At 48.8% G+C, this 14706-nt stretch overlaps 1 protein-coding gene across 7 annotated transcripts in view; it reads left to right on the forward strand.

Moving 5' to 3' along the window:
• Positions 1-14706, forward strand: part of FGR (FGR proto-oncogene, Src family tyrosine kinase) — a 324122-nt gene that overhangs the window by 114494 nt on the left and 194922 nt on the right. The gene's annotated exons all lie outside the window — the stretch shown is intronic.

The following is a 14706-nucleotide window of genomic DNA, read 5'->3' on the forward strand; positions in this document are numbered from 1 at the left end:
ACCCTGGGATTCGTCCCTCGAAATACCCCCACCCGGGCCCGCCGCTGTTACCTGCACAGTCCGCGGCTGGTGGCTCGTCTTGCATCTTTGATTCACTCTTATGGTCTATTCCTCTCCTCTGATGCCCAATTCATCCTGAGACTGGATGGGGACCCTTCAACCCTCAAGTCCCAGTTTAAGGCCTGCATGTCATCCGTCGCTTGCTGGATGAACAACTTTCTCAACAACTCATCTCAGAAGGGATGTCAATGAATATATCTCAACCTTGAGATATGTGTCTTTTGCAAACCCTCTGTGGTCCTGATTCCGAGTTAGGAGTAAACAAATATGGAGATTCCAGGTGACTGGTATTACTGTTTCCCAGGGGTAACTTCTAGTATGAGTTAATCTCTTCGGAATAAGGAATAACTGTGCAGATGCGGAATTACTGTGTGGTATTCTGCACGGTATTCGTTCATTTTTATGAGGGGTTTAATGCACATATTTACAACCTGCTCTGAGAAGGTGATAAATGTGTGTCTGGGAAAGAGGTACGATGAGGGGACTAGAGAGTAGCAGAGGGAAAGGGGAGGTTAGTTCTGGAAAGGGGAGCATTGAGTGCTCCCCATTTGTCAGAGGAAAATGTCAGGAGGAGCAGAGAGATCCTGCAGTTTTACCGACTGGAACCATTGGCCAGTAAAATCGGGTTCAGCATTTCCACACAGAGGAAAATCGGGTGTGAGAACCCTGAGCCAGTCTTGATCAGGTGGGATGGAATTCCATTTGGCAATCTTTCTCTGCCTATCTCTTAATCCTGGCGTATATGGGACTTCAGCTACTGGCCTTCTGGGCTTGGCACAGGACCCCTCCATGTTTCTGTAAACAGTAACCCAGAGGCCATCTTCCATACCTACCTCAGTTTTCAGGCGCATATCTCCGAAAAGACAGACAAAATATCCTACCTTTTTTCCTTTCCCATTTCTGCCAGAAGTTGTTCAAGCCACCAATGCTGCTAGACTCGATTACTATAACCCCGTCTTCCCTATACTCCTTAAATACCTATTAAAGCACAGTGCTTAACTTGAGACGGTGCTTTCTGGTGCTCAGCACCGGCACTTAATTGATTTCCGGTGCTCGGCACTGGCACCTAATTGTCAACACCATATTAAGAACAGTCTGCCACATGGTGGCGGTGCTCATCTAATTTAGAGATGAGCTGAACAACAGTTGTTTAGGAATACAATATACATTAAAATTGCTAATACCTTCCTCCCCAGCCATCCTTTAGCTTTGGGGACCAGGAATAATCTGAACTGTCGCATTTATATGCCAGAGAGATGGTAAGTAGCTGGTTTGGCAGCAATGACAAGGGCGTTGGGTGGTGCAAGATGCAGTGGCCTCCTGGTCAGAGCCCTGGCGCTTAATATTTTACAAATTAAGCACTGGTAAAGCATCTTCAAATCATCCAGAATTCTGCACTTTGAAAACAAACATCACACGCAATGTCATGTCTTCTATTCTATTCTATTCTATACGGAATTTGTTAAGCGCACGGTCACCCAGGGGTTTCATGGCGCTGAAGAAAGCAGATGGTAAAAGGTAAGTGAGAGAGCAGATGGTGTAATGCCCTAACCGTACGCTTGTTTAAATAGCCAGGTCTTCAAGGCTCGTCTGAACTCTGTCAGCTTGGTGCAGCTCCGGATGGACAAGGGCAAGGAGTTCCAGGTTTTAGGGGCAAGATGTGCGAAGCTGGATCCGCCGAGTCGTTTCTTTTTGAAAGTCGGCACCGTGAGGAGGGACAAATGGGTGGAGCGAAGCTCACGGGTAGGTTCATATTTGTTGATAAGTTGGTTGATGAACCTGGGGCTCTTTCCGTGGAGAGCCTTGAAGATTATACAGCCTGTCTTAAAAGTGATCCGATGGGTGATGGGGAGCCAATGGAGGGAGGCCAGCAAAGGTTTGGCTGACTTCCTGCGATTGCACTTGAATATTAATCTAGCTGCTTGATTTTGAGCAATCTGCAGGCGTTTGGCGATGGCGAGGGGAAGGCCTAGGTAGGTAGAGTTGGAGAAATCTAACCGGGAAAGAACCAGTGCGATTACCACCTGGATGAGGGCAGAGTTGGTCAGCAGGTGAGCAATTTTTTTGATCTTTCTTAGCTGATAGAAACAGGAGGAGATCACGGTTCCAACCTGGGTCTTCAGTGAGAGATCGGCACTGAGAGTAACCCCAAGACTTTTGGCAGACTGGGAGGGGGATGGAGGAGCACCTAGCGAGGGTGGCCAAAAGTGGGGCCCCCAACTGAGTGCACTGTTGCTAGGGAGTACTAACTCAGTTTTTCCTGGGTTCAATTTAAGGTGGTTCCGATCCATCCAGTTCTGGATGTGCAGCATGGTCTTTTGGAATTCCTCGACAGAGTCCGGAGAATTGAGGGAGAATACCAGCTGCAAATCGTCTGCGTAGTTGAATATGGTGACCTTCCTATCTTTCAGGGAGTGCAGTAGGGGTTTGAGATAAAGATTAAAAAGGAGGGGGGACAGAGAGGAACCCTGTGGGACACCGCATGTGGTAGGGAGTGTGGGGGCTATGAAATTTTCCAGCTTTACAGCCTGGGATCTATCCGCCAGGAATGACTTAATCCAAGAGAGAGCCGCGCCGCTGACGCCGGCTTGTTCGACACGGTGTAAAAGTATGGTGTGGTCCACCGTGTCGAACGCGGCCGATAGATCGAGTAGCACGAGGGCCTGATGGATTCCACTATCGGCATTGGTCCTTAGGGTGTTCTGCACGGCGAGGATCACCGCCTCGGTGGAGTGTGCCTGGCGGAATCCCGCTTGGTTGGGTTCCAAATAATCAGACATTTCGATGAAATTGGATAAGCAACTGGTTACGTGAGTTTCCAGTAGCTTAGCGCCATAAGGGAGAAGGGAAATGGGGCGGTAATTAGAGAGGTTGGAGGGATCGGCGCCTGGTTTCTTAATAAGAGGGACCAGGATGGCCTTTTTGAAGGAGTCAGGTACTATTCCCCGTGAAAGGGAGGTGTTCAGAATAGGGAGAATGCCCTGGGGGAGTGCAGTGTAGACTTCTTTTAGGATGTGCGGAGGACAGGGATCGTTGGGTGAGCCAGATTTTACTCGGTTCATTAGCTCCAGTAATTTGGGTGGTTCGATGGGGGGGATATCCTGAAGAGTGTTAGGATTTCTGCAGATATCCAAGTCGTCTATTACAGTATGGTTGATTTGGATGCTGGTTTTTATGATGTCAATTTTCTCCTTGAAGAAGTTGTTGAGCATGTTGCACATGTCCTGTGAGGCAGGTTGAGAAGGGGAGGTTCTGGTGTCATTACATAGGTCGTTGACGACTCTGAAGATTTCTTGAGATTTGTTTTTGGCGTTGGAAATTTTTTCAGAGAAGAAGGAGGCTTTGGCAGATAGGATTGATACGTTGTAGTTTTTGCGAGCTGTCTTGTAAAGTGCTCTGTCAGCGGCGAGGTAGCCGTGTCTCCACTTCCTCTCCAGTTGACGGAGTTCTAATTTCTGCTTTTTTAGGTCGGCAGAAAACCATTTGTGGGCGTCCATACGGCGGGCGCGGGAGAAATTGGTAAGGGGAGCATGATCATTGCATGCAGAGAAGAGCCATTCGGTATGTGCTTTGTCCATCAGATTGATGTCTGGACCGGGGGTAGGGATGGAGTTGGTCAGGGTGAGGAGGAAATCTTGGAGATTTAAGGATCTCCATTTCCTGACTAACCCCCCCGGAGGTGCATGGTTGTTAAGGTGACCCTGGATGGTGATCGAGAATTGCAATAAGTGGTGGTCAGACCAGATGCATGGTGATGCCATAGGGCAGGAGATGGGAATATTGCGAGACCAGATGTGGTCTAAGATATGTCCTTTTTCATGGGTGGGGATCAAGACATGTTGGTGGAGGTTTAAATTGGAGAGGAGTTCAAAAAGTTCTGTGGCGTGAGGCCCAGCTTCCGGGTCGTTGTACCAATAATTGAAATCTCCTATGACCATGACCTTGTCATAGTCGACGACTAGACCAGCTATTTGCTCAGGCAAGGAGGTAGGGAAGGAGGGCATAGAAGTAGGTGGCCGGTATATCAATGCTAGCACCATGGTGCCAGTCTCCGTGTCGGATTTGATAACTAAGTTATCTGTGTCTGGTAGGTCTAGGGGAGGTAAGATGGAAAACCTGAGGTCTTTATGAATGATGGCGGCGACGCCTCCTCCGACTTTTCCTGATTTTCTATTAGCAGACAGAATATAATAATCTGATGGTAAAGCCGAGAGTATATCTGGCAGGGAGTCTGTAGTGAGCCATGTCTCCGTGACAAAAAGTATGTCAGGACTATCTGCAGTCAGGAGCAGGAATATATCTAGTTGGTGTTTGGCCAGGGATCTGGTGTTAAGGTAAAGGCAGCGGAGGGTCCGGGAATTAGGTTTTGGGGCAGGCTTACTGTTATTAGGTATTATAGAAGGAATAGGTGCCGATTCCTGTGAGTGATGGTGAAGGAGAATGTTACTTGCCTTAAGGCGGGCGAGAGTGGTTGGGTCCAGGGATTGAAGAGTGGGGTTGTGGAGAGAATGCAGCTCTAGGGAGGAATACCTAATAGGTTCCTCATGAAGCCTGGTCCCTGGGCCCGTCCAGGCGCGGACGGGCGCAGACGGGCTTGCCTTAGGCGCTCCCGCTGCGCTCGTCCGCTGCGCTTCCTGCCGAGGCACATGATGAAGCAGATGGAGGGGGCGTGGCCTCAAGGGGCGTGGCCTCAAGGGGGCGTGGCTAGCGAGCACGCCTGCGATGGCGGCCGCTGGATGACCACAACAAACAATAGCCGCAGCAGCGCTCAATCGGCTGCGTGATAGGAGGGCGGTGAGAGAATTAGGTAAGCTTTCCAAGGTTCTTAGGTCAACACATTAAAAAGCAAGATATACAAATTACAGTGCAACAATTTTAAAAATAGCGTACCTCCAGAACCCGGCTTTCCGCCTCAGGTCTGGGAATCTGGTTTCTAACTGCGAGTTGCGAGCGGCGCCTTATATCGGGTAGGGGGCGTGGCCTCAAGGGGGCGTGGCTAGCGAGCACGCCTGCGATGGCGGCCGCTGGATGACCACAACAAACAATAGCCGCAGCAGCGCTCAATCGGCTGCGTGATAGGAGGGCGGTGAGAGAATTAGGTAAGCTTTCCAAGGTTCTTAGGTCAACACATTAAAAAGCAAGATATACAAATTACAGTGCAACAATTTTAAAAATAGCGTACCTCCAGAACCCGGCTTTCCGCCTCAGGTCTGGGAGTCTTGCCTCAATAATGTTCCCATCACTGGCTGCCAATAGGCAAAAAAAAAATATTTTCAAATCTCTATGCTTCTGTCGTGGTGTTCTTCTTTATATTGCCCGCTGTATAGCTAGAATATATTTAAACAAACAATACTACACTTCCTGTTACTTGCATCCAAAGTCTTTAATCTTGTCAGGATTCATACTGGCACACTTGTTGGGAGATCTCACTACCACATTTCCACAGCTTGAAATGTCGTCCCTCTTTCTCTACGCTCCATTCAGTCACTTACTATGTGTCTTAAGCAATTGAAAACTTACATATTCACCCTTTGTTGTTATTTCACCCTTCTTGGGTCGTTTAGTATCTCTTTGGGCTATTTCTTAGGATCAAAACACCCTTGCTAGTAACAGTGCATTGATCTAAAACCATCATACACCCCTTAATTCCCCAATGGAGGTTCATTCTATTTGTGTAGAAAAAAATCAATTTCTCTTACAGTGCTCAACCTTGGGTGTACTACTATTTTATCAAGTACAAAATGTCGACTTGCAGAAATTGTACGTCCTAGCTCTTGTCAAGCAATATATTGTCAATGTAAAAATACATAACTAAGTGCAGACTTACACTTCAAATTAAGTAGAGCAAGTTGGTTTTGCGTCTTAGATGTTTTAGGCTGCCTCTGCTCTATATAGTCATATATAATACATTTGTTTTCGCGACATTGTTATAGGAATATGCAGTACATGTTTGTTATTCAGGGACTCTTCGTGGGATTGGGATTCTGTCTGCACATCTCGTACAAGGTTGTGCGGAATACATAACAACATAATGCACTGTTTTCTTTGCTCGTTCAGCAACAGCTGCTAACACGTTAGGCATAAAACAGTTTCACAGCTGCATCTTCTAACTCAGTAGTTGTTATCATATACACTGTGTCCTGTCCCTTGCGGGGCCAGAGAGAATTACGACAGAGAGGACTGTTCTGAAACTACAGCAGTGCCTGACATGCAGCCCTGCGTAAACTAAGTTTACACTCAGGATGCGAACCACCTAACTACATGCACCAGGTATGGGGTCTGAGGCCAATCCTGTAAATCACGTATATATCCTTGCGCTCACACAGTAAGTCAGATAGATCATTTGACATGGTTGGGATGTTCGTCCTATATACTCTCTTATTAATGCAAATTACTTTGTTTAGTTGCATCAGCAATCTGTATTGGAAATGTTCTTTGTATCTTTTATTTTTACTACGGACATGCGTGAGTGAGAGAGTAACAAAATGGGAGGATCAGTTTCCACTGTTCCCTTGGAACTAGAGGGTCTTGTTTAACCCCTTCTATGCTGGTGATGGAACCACTCCATCACCAGCCACGGGTGGGCTGTGCTAATGACAGAGTGGTTCCGTCACGGCCCGGCTGCCGCGCCTGCGCGGCGTTGATTTCGCGCCTGCGCGGCGCGTTCTATTAGGCGGGCGGGGCCGTGACGGAACCACTCCGTCATTAGCACAGCCCACCCGTGGCTGGTGCCGGAGTGGTTCTCTCACCAGCATGTCGGCGCTGCGCGACCCCCCCCTCCCCCCCAGCGCCGCGGCGGAATTACCGCCACGGCCAACGGGTTAAGTATGCTGAAATCGCCTGTTACTCTGGGAAAGTTAGGAGTTTAGGTGAGGTACTGTGAGCTAGCTAGGATTTGGTCCCACAGGTACCGATGTAGAGAGACTCAGTCCCTACATTCTGACATCCTGTAGTTCTAACACACAGTTCTGCTTTACCAGCAGAATGCGTGCACCACCTTCAAGATACATAAACGTGGTGTTAAGAAAAGTAAATGTACACATTCTTCCCTATTTATTCTTACCTTTAGGTGGTAGTCGATGATCTACACTCAATATTTTTGAAGGTCGATATTTTGTCACTCGATAATCTGATTTAAAACCCAATCCAGACCCTTATTTATTCAAGGACATGCCTGAAAATCTTACAATTATAGGGTGGCATTAAGGTTACTGCCATGAATGACACTATGCAGGGTGCAACAAGAGGTCTTTGCCATGGCTAGCTCTCATCTCCGGAGACTGTAAACCTATTTAAGCACATGTGCTTACTATAAATAGTCTATGAATCACAGGTTCAACCAGCCACAGTACCCCCACTAAACTAAACTGAACATGCCCGGCATGGCACTCATTTATGGTGTTACGTGAACGTGTATGTAATTTGCAACATGTGATGGATTCATCAAAGGAAGCATACATGTGTCACAAGACTGAGACCGCGAGAAAGAAAGAAGACTATCTTCGGATTGCAACAAGAATGTACACATCCTGGCTGTGTAAACTAATCAACACCCTCTCTTCTCAGGAGCCAAGATGTGGAAGAGAAGCTCAAAATGTCAGAGACAGGCACTTCCTTTCAGCATTTGTCAGCATGAGCAGATAAAACATGGCTGAAGCAGGTTACTGGTACGCCAATGAAAGATGATTATTTCACAAGTCAAACGTTATTTAAGTGCAGAGCACCATGATGGAGGCCTGATTTGGTTACTGTAGTCAATGGTGGCTATAAGACCAGATGTGGTATGCCGCCCTTTCGTGCAATACATGCTACTCATGCTTGCTGATAAAGCCTGTGCACCACAACAGCGTGTTTATGCACCCAACATTCAGTGCTTAATTTGAAAAAGAATAAGTGACGGGGTCCAAAATGTTCCTCAGGCGACCCCAGCCAGTGCAATCAAATATCGTGGGGGTCTGATACTAAGGCTGCGTAGTCTTGGTTCCACCACCAGAAACTCCCTGCCCTTTTATCTCACTCTTGCAGGCTCTTTTTTAGGTTTCGACTGCAAAAAGCTGCGCAAGCAGCTTTTGCGCAGGAGAAATCTTATGAGAACTGTAGTGTGGCTTTGGGTCGGCCCTCGTCATTCATTGGCTGGCTCCATAAATGGAGCCTAGCCATTGGACGAGGGGCCTGTCCGTCAATGCCGGACCAGATTCGGGGGCGTTCCCGAGATTCTTTGGCTTTTGCTGACGTCACGCGACGTCAGCCGGGAACGCCCCCGAATCTGGTCCGGCCGGGCCGTGCTTGCTGCTGTCCTGCCTTCCTCCGTGTCCCTCCTCCCGCCGTCCCCCCTCCCCTCGCTGTCCTGTGCACGTTTCCCGTCTCCCTCCACCCGTCCGTGTCCTCTCCCGCCGTTCGTGTCATCTCCCGCCCCCCCCCCTGTCCTCGTAGGTGCTTGTTTGGACCAGGAACAGTTAATTCGCAGTGCTTAACGGTAAATGGCGCTTATCTGTCTGCCTTTGGGCGCCCTTTGTCCTGAGCCGACACTCCTGCTGGGACGGCGCCTTCGTTCCCGAGGGCGTGCAACGAGCCAGCCCCCTAGCCCGCCCCCCCCCCCCCCCCCGGGACTGAAGTGCAAGCATCCACCAGCCCTGGATGACAATCGTTTCACCAAATGCATTTCTGTGTTCCCAACGAAGGGGCAGGTAAGGGGCAGTGCGAGTTACGGTGACCTAACAGCATTTTGCAGCTTTTACCAGCTCCCGGTGCCCTGCGACCCATGCCCAGCTGAAAGACTCTTACTGTTTGCTGCTGTGCTCCTTTCCCGCTTGTGGAAAGTAGATGGAATAAGATGACGAGGTAGAGAGGTTCGTGTTCTACAAAGGAATCGCAGGGCCAGCTTGGGGAAGCACACAGCAGCCTCTCTCCCGAGATTTATGTCCTCGGACAGCGTTCTCCCCACACCGGTGAGCAACACCCGCTGCCACTACCACGCTCCTTACTGGCCTATGAATCCTGCACAGAGGGGCACCCGAGACTGGGGAGCACCCGAGATTCGTGCCTAGTGGCCTCACTTGATCAATGCACGGCTCACGGCAGTTCTGTGGCTCCAACTCCGAACTGCTCGGCACTGCTCTCTCCTTAAGCGGCCCTGTTTGAAAGGGATTACTGCAGCAGGGGTGCTCGCAGCATTCAAGAAAAGCATTCACCCCCGGCCGCTTATACTGTCAAGGTTCACACGTTTCGCGGTCGCTGTTGCAATCGCAAAGCCAAGATAGCGCTGATAGATAGAGAGAGCCGGAGAGGGTGGAGAGGGGCGATTGGCGTTTAGCAATTTACCATTTTGCCATTATGTTCGCGGTAATTATCCTCTGTCCGTACTACACACTCACCAGGCAGCAGGGCGCCGAAACCTCGCCTCTCTTCCGCCCGTCTTTTAGCTCGTCTCAAGACCGGGGCTTTCGGTAATGTTCTGTAATATTCCCCCGTGGCTCCCGCGGCTCGTGGCTCTCAACTCTCACTGCGCCGTCGACCGCCTGATAGAATATTGTTGTCCAGGCAGTGCCAAGACCAGAAGCCACTCAGCAAAATCAACTGAGCCTGGTTATAATTGCGGGGACAGCAAGGTCGCTATTAAGGGCTGCGAGGGGCTCGGCTTAGAGACACAGCAAAAGCAGGTGAGGTAAAGCCTTATTTGGCTCGTCCTCAATTGATCTAAAACACAGCACGGATTTTCCTCTAACCAACTGACCCCGGTTGGCAGTAGAGTAACAACAAGCGTTTGAAAGGTCTCTTAGACACAGCTGACTCGGCTTGTTCAGCTATTCAGCTTACTCTTGCAGCTTTGTCTACCCCGCCATGAAGCTGGCCTGCCTCACCACTGCTCTCGTGGAGCTCCCTCCTGCGCTGTCCGCCGTGCAACAGTGACGGCGATGGGCTGTCGTGAAGCTGACTCCCAGGACACAAGGGGGGCAAGGGGGCGCTAAAGGCAGGGGTGCCAACTCACGCCTGTGCAGCCAGTACAGCCCCAACTTGATTCAGCACTTGATGCACGCACTGCAGGGGCGTAACACAGGCCCCCGCAGGCCCCGCAGACAGTGCGGGGAGGCCTCTTCGCTCCTGGGGGCCCCCTCACTCTCACAGGGAGGGAGACGGCTGCTGCACTGCCTCACAGTCGTATTCTTCGTTAACTGCCCACACGGACTTAGAGGTCTCCCCAAGTCCCCCTAAATTAAACGGTGCGGGCACGCCACGGTGAAGGCCTCTAAGCGTCGCCCTCTGTTAATTAATAATTATGGTGCTGTGCGCACGCCCTTGCCGGCCTGAGCCTCTTAATACATTTTTGGGTTTCGCCTGCCGAAAGGCTGCGCTCTGCGCAGGTTTTCAGCGCAGGTGAAATCCTTTGTTGACTATAAGGAGTTCGGGAACGTCCCCCGGCTCTCATTGGCTAGCTCCATAAATGGAGGCTAGCCATTGAGTGCCGGATCTGTCCGTCAAGGCCGGACCAGATTCGGGGGCGTTCCCGAGATTTTTTCCCTGGGCGGAGTTACGTTTTTTCCGTTCCCTCCCCTTTCACTGAAAGTGATTTCAGATGCACTGTCCATTCCCGCCCCCTCTGTGTGCCTTTCCGCCCCCCCTCGCTGTCCTGTGCACGTTTCCCGCCGTCCGTGTCCGTGCGCAGGTTAGTAAAAGCTTTGTGAGAGTTGTTACTGCGAAAAGCACACCATGAGTACCTGTCCAAGGCTGGGTCCAAGGGCAGATTAAAATCGCCCGCAAGTATATGTAGAGCAGTGTCTGGAATAGTTTTGATCTGTTTAGATAGGTCATTCCAGAAGTCTAAGTCGTCTGTTAGGTGCGTAAACATTAGTAATGTAAAATTCTGTGTTGTCTTTAATCAATTTTGTCATGACCCATCTCCCCTTAGTGTCGGATGTGTGTGCTCCTATTTCAATGTTTGATTTTTTTCGCTACTAGTCAGGTCACCGTTTTTCTTTCCTATCGCTTCAGAACAAACAACTTCATTGTAGAACCTGTTTATAAGTGAGTTAAATTACTTGGAATCAATCTTTGTCTCTTGTAGCAGAGCGATGTTCCCTTTTTGTTTCTGTAGGTAGTCAAGAATCTTTCTCCGTTTAACAGGATGGTTAAGACCTTAAACATTTAGCGAAAATATTTTGTGGTTATTAAGCATAGAAATCCCTGGAGAGACTTTTGGGGTGGTTTGCGACATCATAAGTATATTGTCAGTATGATCCATATGAACCTAAAACCACTTCCGTTTTCGTAACCTTTGCCTCTTGTGTGTTGACATTGTGTACGAGGTACTGGACAAAAAGAAATGCCCATCAGTGTGGTTTCAACTTTACTATTAAGGTGATTGCTAACTAAGGCGTCGCAACAACCTCCGAACCAAACATGGGGTTCGATATATCTCTGGTGTATATTGGCTGATGGCTCGCACCAGGTATATATAGGTTTAGTATTGTAAGGCAATAAAAATGAGCAGAAACACTTCTCATCATTATGGCAGCATGCCATACATCCTGAAAATGTCATGTACATACTAATCCCACACATTTGCACCATACAGACATAGTATGTATCACAGCGGACCTCATTGAGTAATGATGTAGGTAAGGCACTTGAGCGCAAATAATTAACAGCCTTAATAGGACAAAAAGCAATACAAATCACTAATAATAATACTACAACAAAAGAAGAAAAATTAAAAATCCTGACCCTACCCACCCTCAATCCCAATCCTCCCACTCACCCCACCAAGAAGAACAAGCATTTACAATGCAACGGTTTCGCCTTTGGAAAAGTTTGAGCTATTGGCATTGTAAATGACAACATTTGTATTTATGTGTTGGTTTTGAAAACAGATAAATAAATGGCATTGTCCTTTACATTGCCAATAGCTCTAACTTTTCCAAAGGCGAAACCGTTGCATTGTAAATGCTTGTTTCCCATGTGTTCCCTCTTTACCTTAATTTTTCTCTTTTTTTCGCCATCTTGTGTTTTCTCTCTTTTGCTCTGAGTCAAAGTGTCATGAGGAAAAATGACTACTTCACACAAAAAGAAGGGGAGAAGGGTCAACTACTCATCTACCCCAAAACCCCTAGGTCAACATACTAACACCAAGAGGGGTAGAGAGGAATCAAAAGTGATGCACGTGCAGTGGCACAAATCGTGTTATTGAAAACTGCCCTCACACACACACACACATACAAAAATGTGTGTGACATGCTTCTTCATCGGGTCTGCTTACAATAGACCCTGGCGTAGCCACACACAGGATGGAGCATGGGGAGGGGGAAGACAAACAACATAAAACTAAATCAAAAAAAGGTGTATATATGTGCTACAACAAAAGATTGGGAACAGTGATAGAACAGGGGCAGTGAAACAGGTGGTTAAAACTGGCTCGTGGGTAACCTATAATTCACCTTTATTCCAGGGTCCCCCGGCCAGGATTAAAATAGTGAAGGATGAGCGTGTTATAGAGGTAATTAGGTGCCCACAACACCCCTCCTTAAACTGCAAAAGATGTCAACATGTTTCGACTGTGTTGATATGCCCACAATTAAGGGTCAAGTCGGTCTTCCTCAGGACTTCTAATAGTCCCAGTCACTCTCTCCCCGTTACCTTAATCTGGTCAATTCCTGGGGTTCAAAGCCTAAAGAGATCCAAACGTGTGGAGGGAATTCCCTTTACACGGGATACAAATACGAGTTCACCGCCGTGTAGTGCACTACACGGTGGTGAGAGGCAAGCACGACGGGAGTGAATTACCTTCGGAACATTTGTGTTCTTAGGGGTCCTCCGCCATTTCAAGTTCGAGAAACTGATGAACTCATATTTGTATCCCGTGTAAAGGGAATTGCCTCCACACATTTGGATGTGTTTTTATTTATGTGTTGGTTTTGAAAACAGATAAATAAATGGCATTGTTATTTACAATGCCAATAGCTTAATCTCTCGCAAATGCAAGACCTATTGCATTTGCACCCACACACACACACACACACACAGAGCCACACACACACACAGAGCCACACACACACTCAAAGCCTAAAGAGATCCAAACGTGTGGAGGCAATTCCCTTTACACGGGATACAAATACGAGTTCACCGCCGTGTAGTGCACTACACGGCGGTGAGAGGCAAGCACGAGGGGAGTGAATTACCTTCGGAACATTTGTGTTCTTAGGGGTTCCCCTTGCCCTCCGCCATTTCGAGTTCGAGATACTAATGAACTCATATTTGTATCCCGTGTAAAGGGAATTGCCTCCACACATTTGGATCTGTTTTTATTTATGTGTTGGTTTTGAAAACAGATAAATAAATGGCATTGTTATTTACAATGCCAATAGCTTAATCTCTCGCAAATGCGAGACCTATTGCATTTGCACCCACACACACACACACACACAGAGCCACACACACACAGAGCCACACACACACACAGAGCCACACACACACACACACACACAGAGCCACACACACACACAGAGCCACACAGAGCCACACACAGCCACACACACACACAGAGCCACACACACACAGACAGAGCCACACAGAGACAGAGCCACACACACAGAGTCACACACACAGAGACACACACACACACAGAGAGACACACATACACAGAGCCACACACACACAGAGCCACACATACACACAGAGCCACACACACACACAGAGCCACACACACACAGAGCCACACCCACAAATCACACATACATACACACAGAAACACATGCACAGACACAAGGACTCACGCACGCACACAGAAGCTGAAGAAACATCACGCCATCCTCATGGCATTATGGTACCCCTGGATTGCCCCCCTCTATCTGTGAAACGGAAGGGCAGGCACACAAATCACACATTCATACACACAGAAGCACATGCACAGACACAAGGACTCGCTTACGCATACAGAAGCTGACGAAACATTCAAGTCACATCCCTTGAAGGCTGCTACTCTAGAATATCGACTCGAGGGACGGAGAACAACCGAACAAACAGCTTTTGTGATGTATCTGTTGTGCCTAAAATGACGAATAATTGAACAGCATCTCGGTGTGTGTGATTTTTTTTAACTCGATCGTGTGGAGATTAAGTCACGAGAGCGTAGGCAGCCAAAATGAGGGAAAATGTGCACGAGCCTCGCAGCACCTCGGCGCAGCGCCTGTTTCATTATAAATCTCCTGAGGAAAGCAGGCTGTAAAAGGTTAAGAAGGGGGCACTGCTTGGTGTCCTGCAGGAGGAGCCGCTCCCTCAGCCAGCGCTTCGGGCTGCTGTGCTGGCGGGGAGGTGTCCGGGGCTCCCTCGCTTTCAAGGACCTCACAAAAAAGCCTTGGAGGGCGCGCTGCCACTGGATAGCAAAGTCGTCACCCCAGGCAAGCCATGTCCGAGGGCACCAGCATTGTCCGGGACATCCCAGGTGCAGTGTGACCATATAACCTCTGCGCACTGGCCCCGTCTCCAGCCCCGGCCCCGCCACCCCGTGCCCTCAGGCGATGACCAGGGGCGCCATCTGGCTCAATATGAACAAGTAACCACTGCCCCGTTTCCAGCCCAGAGCCCCCATAGCGCAGACCGCGCAGGAGCTGCGACGGGCAGCAGGAACAGAAGGGCAGCAGGAAGCGCTGCATG

The sequence above is a fragment of the Lissotriton helveticus genome, chromosome 3_1 (assembly GCF_964261635.1).
Source record: "Lissotriton helveticus chromosome 3_1, aLisHel1.1, whole genome shotgun sequence".
Lineage (NCBI taxonomy): Eukaryota > Metazoa > Chordata > Amphibia > Caudata > Salamandridae > Lissotriton > Lissotriton helveticus.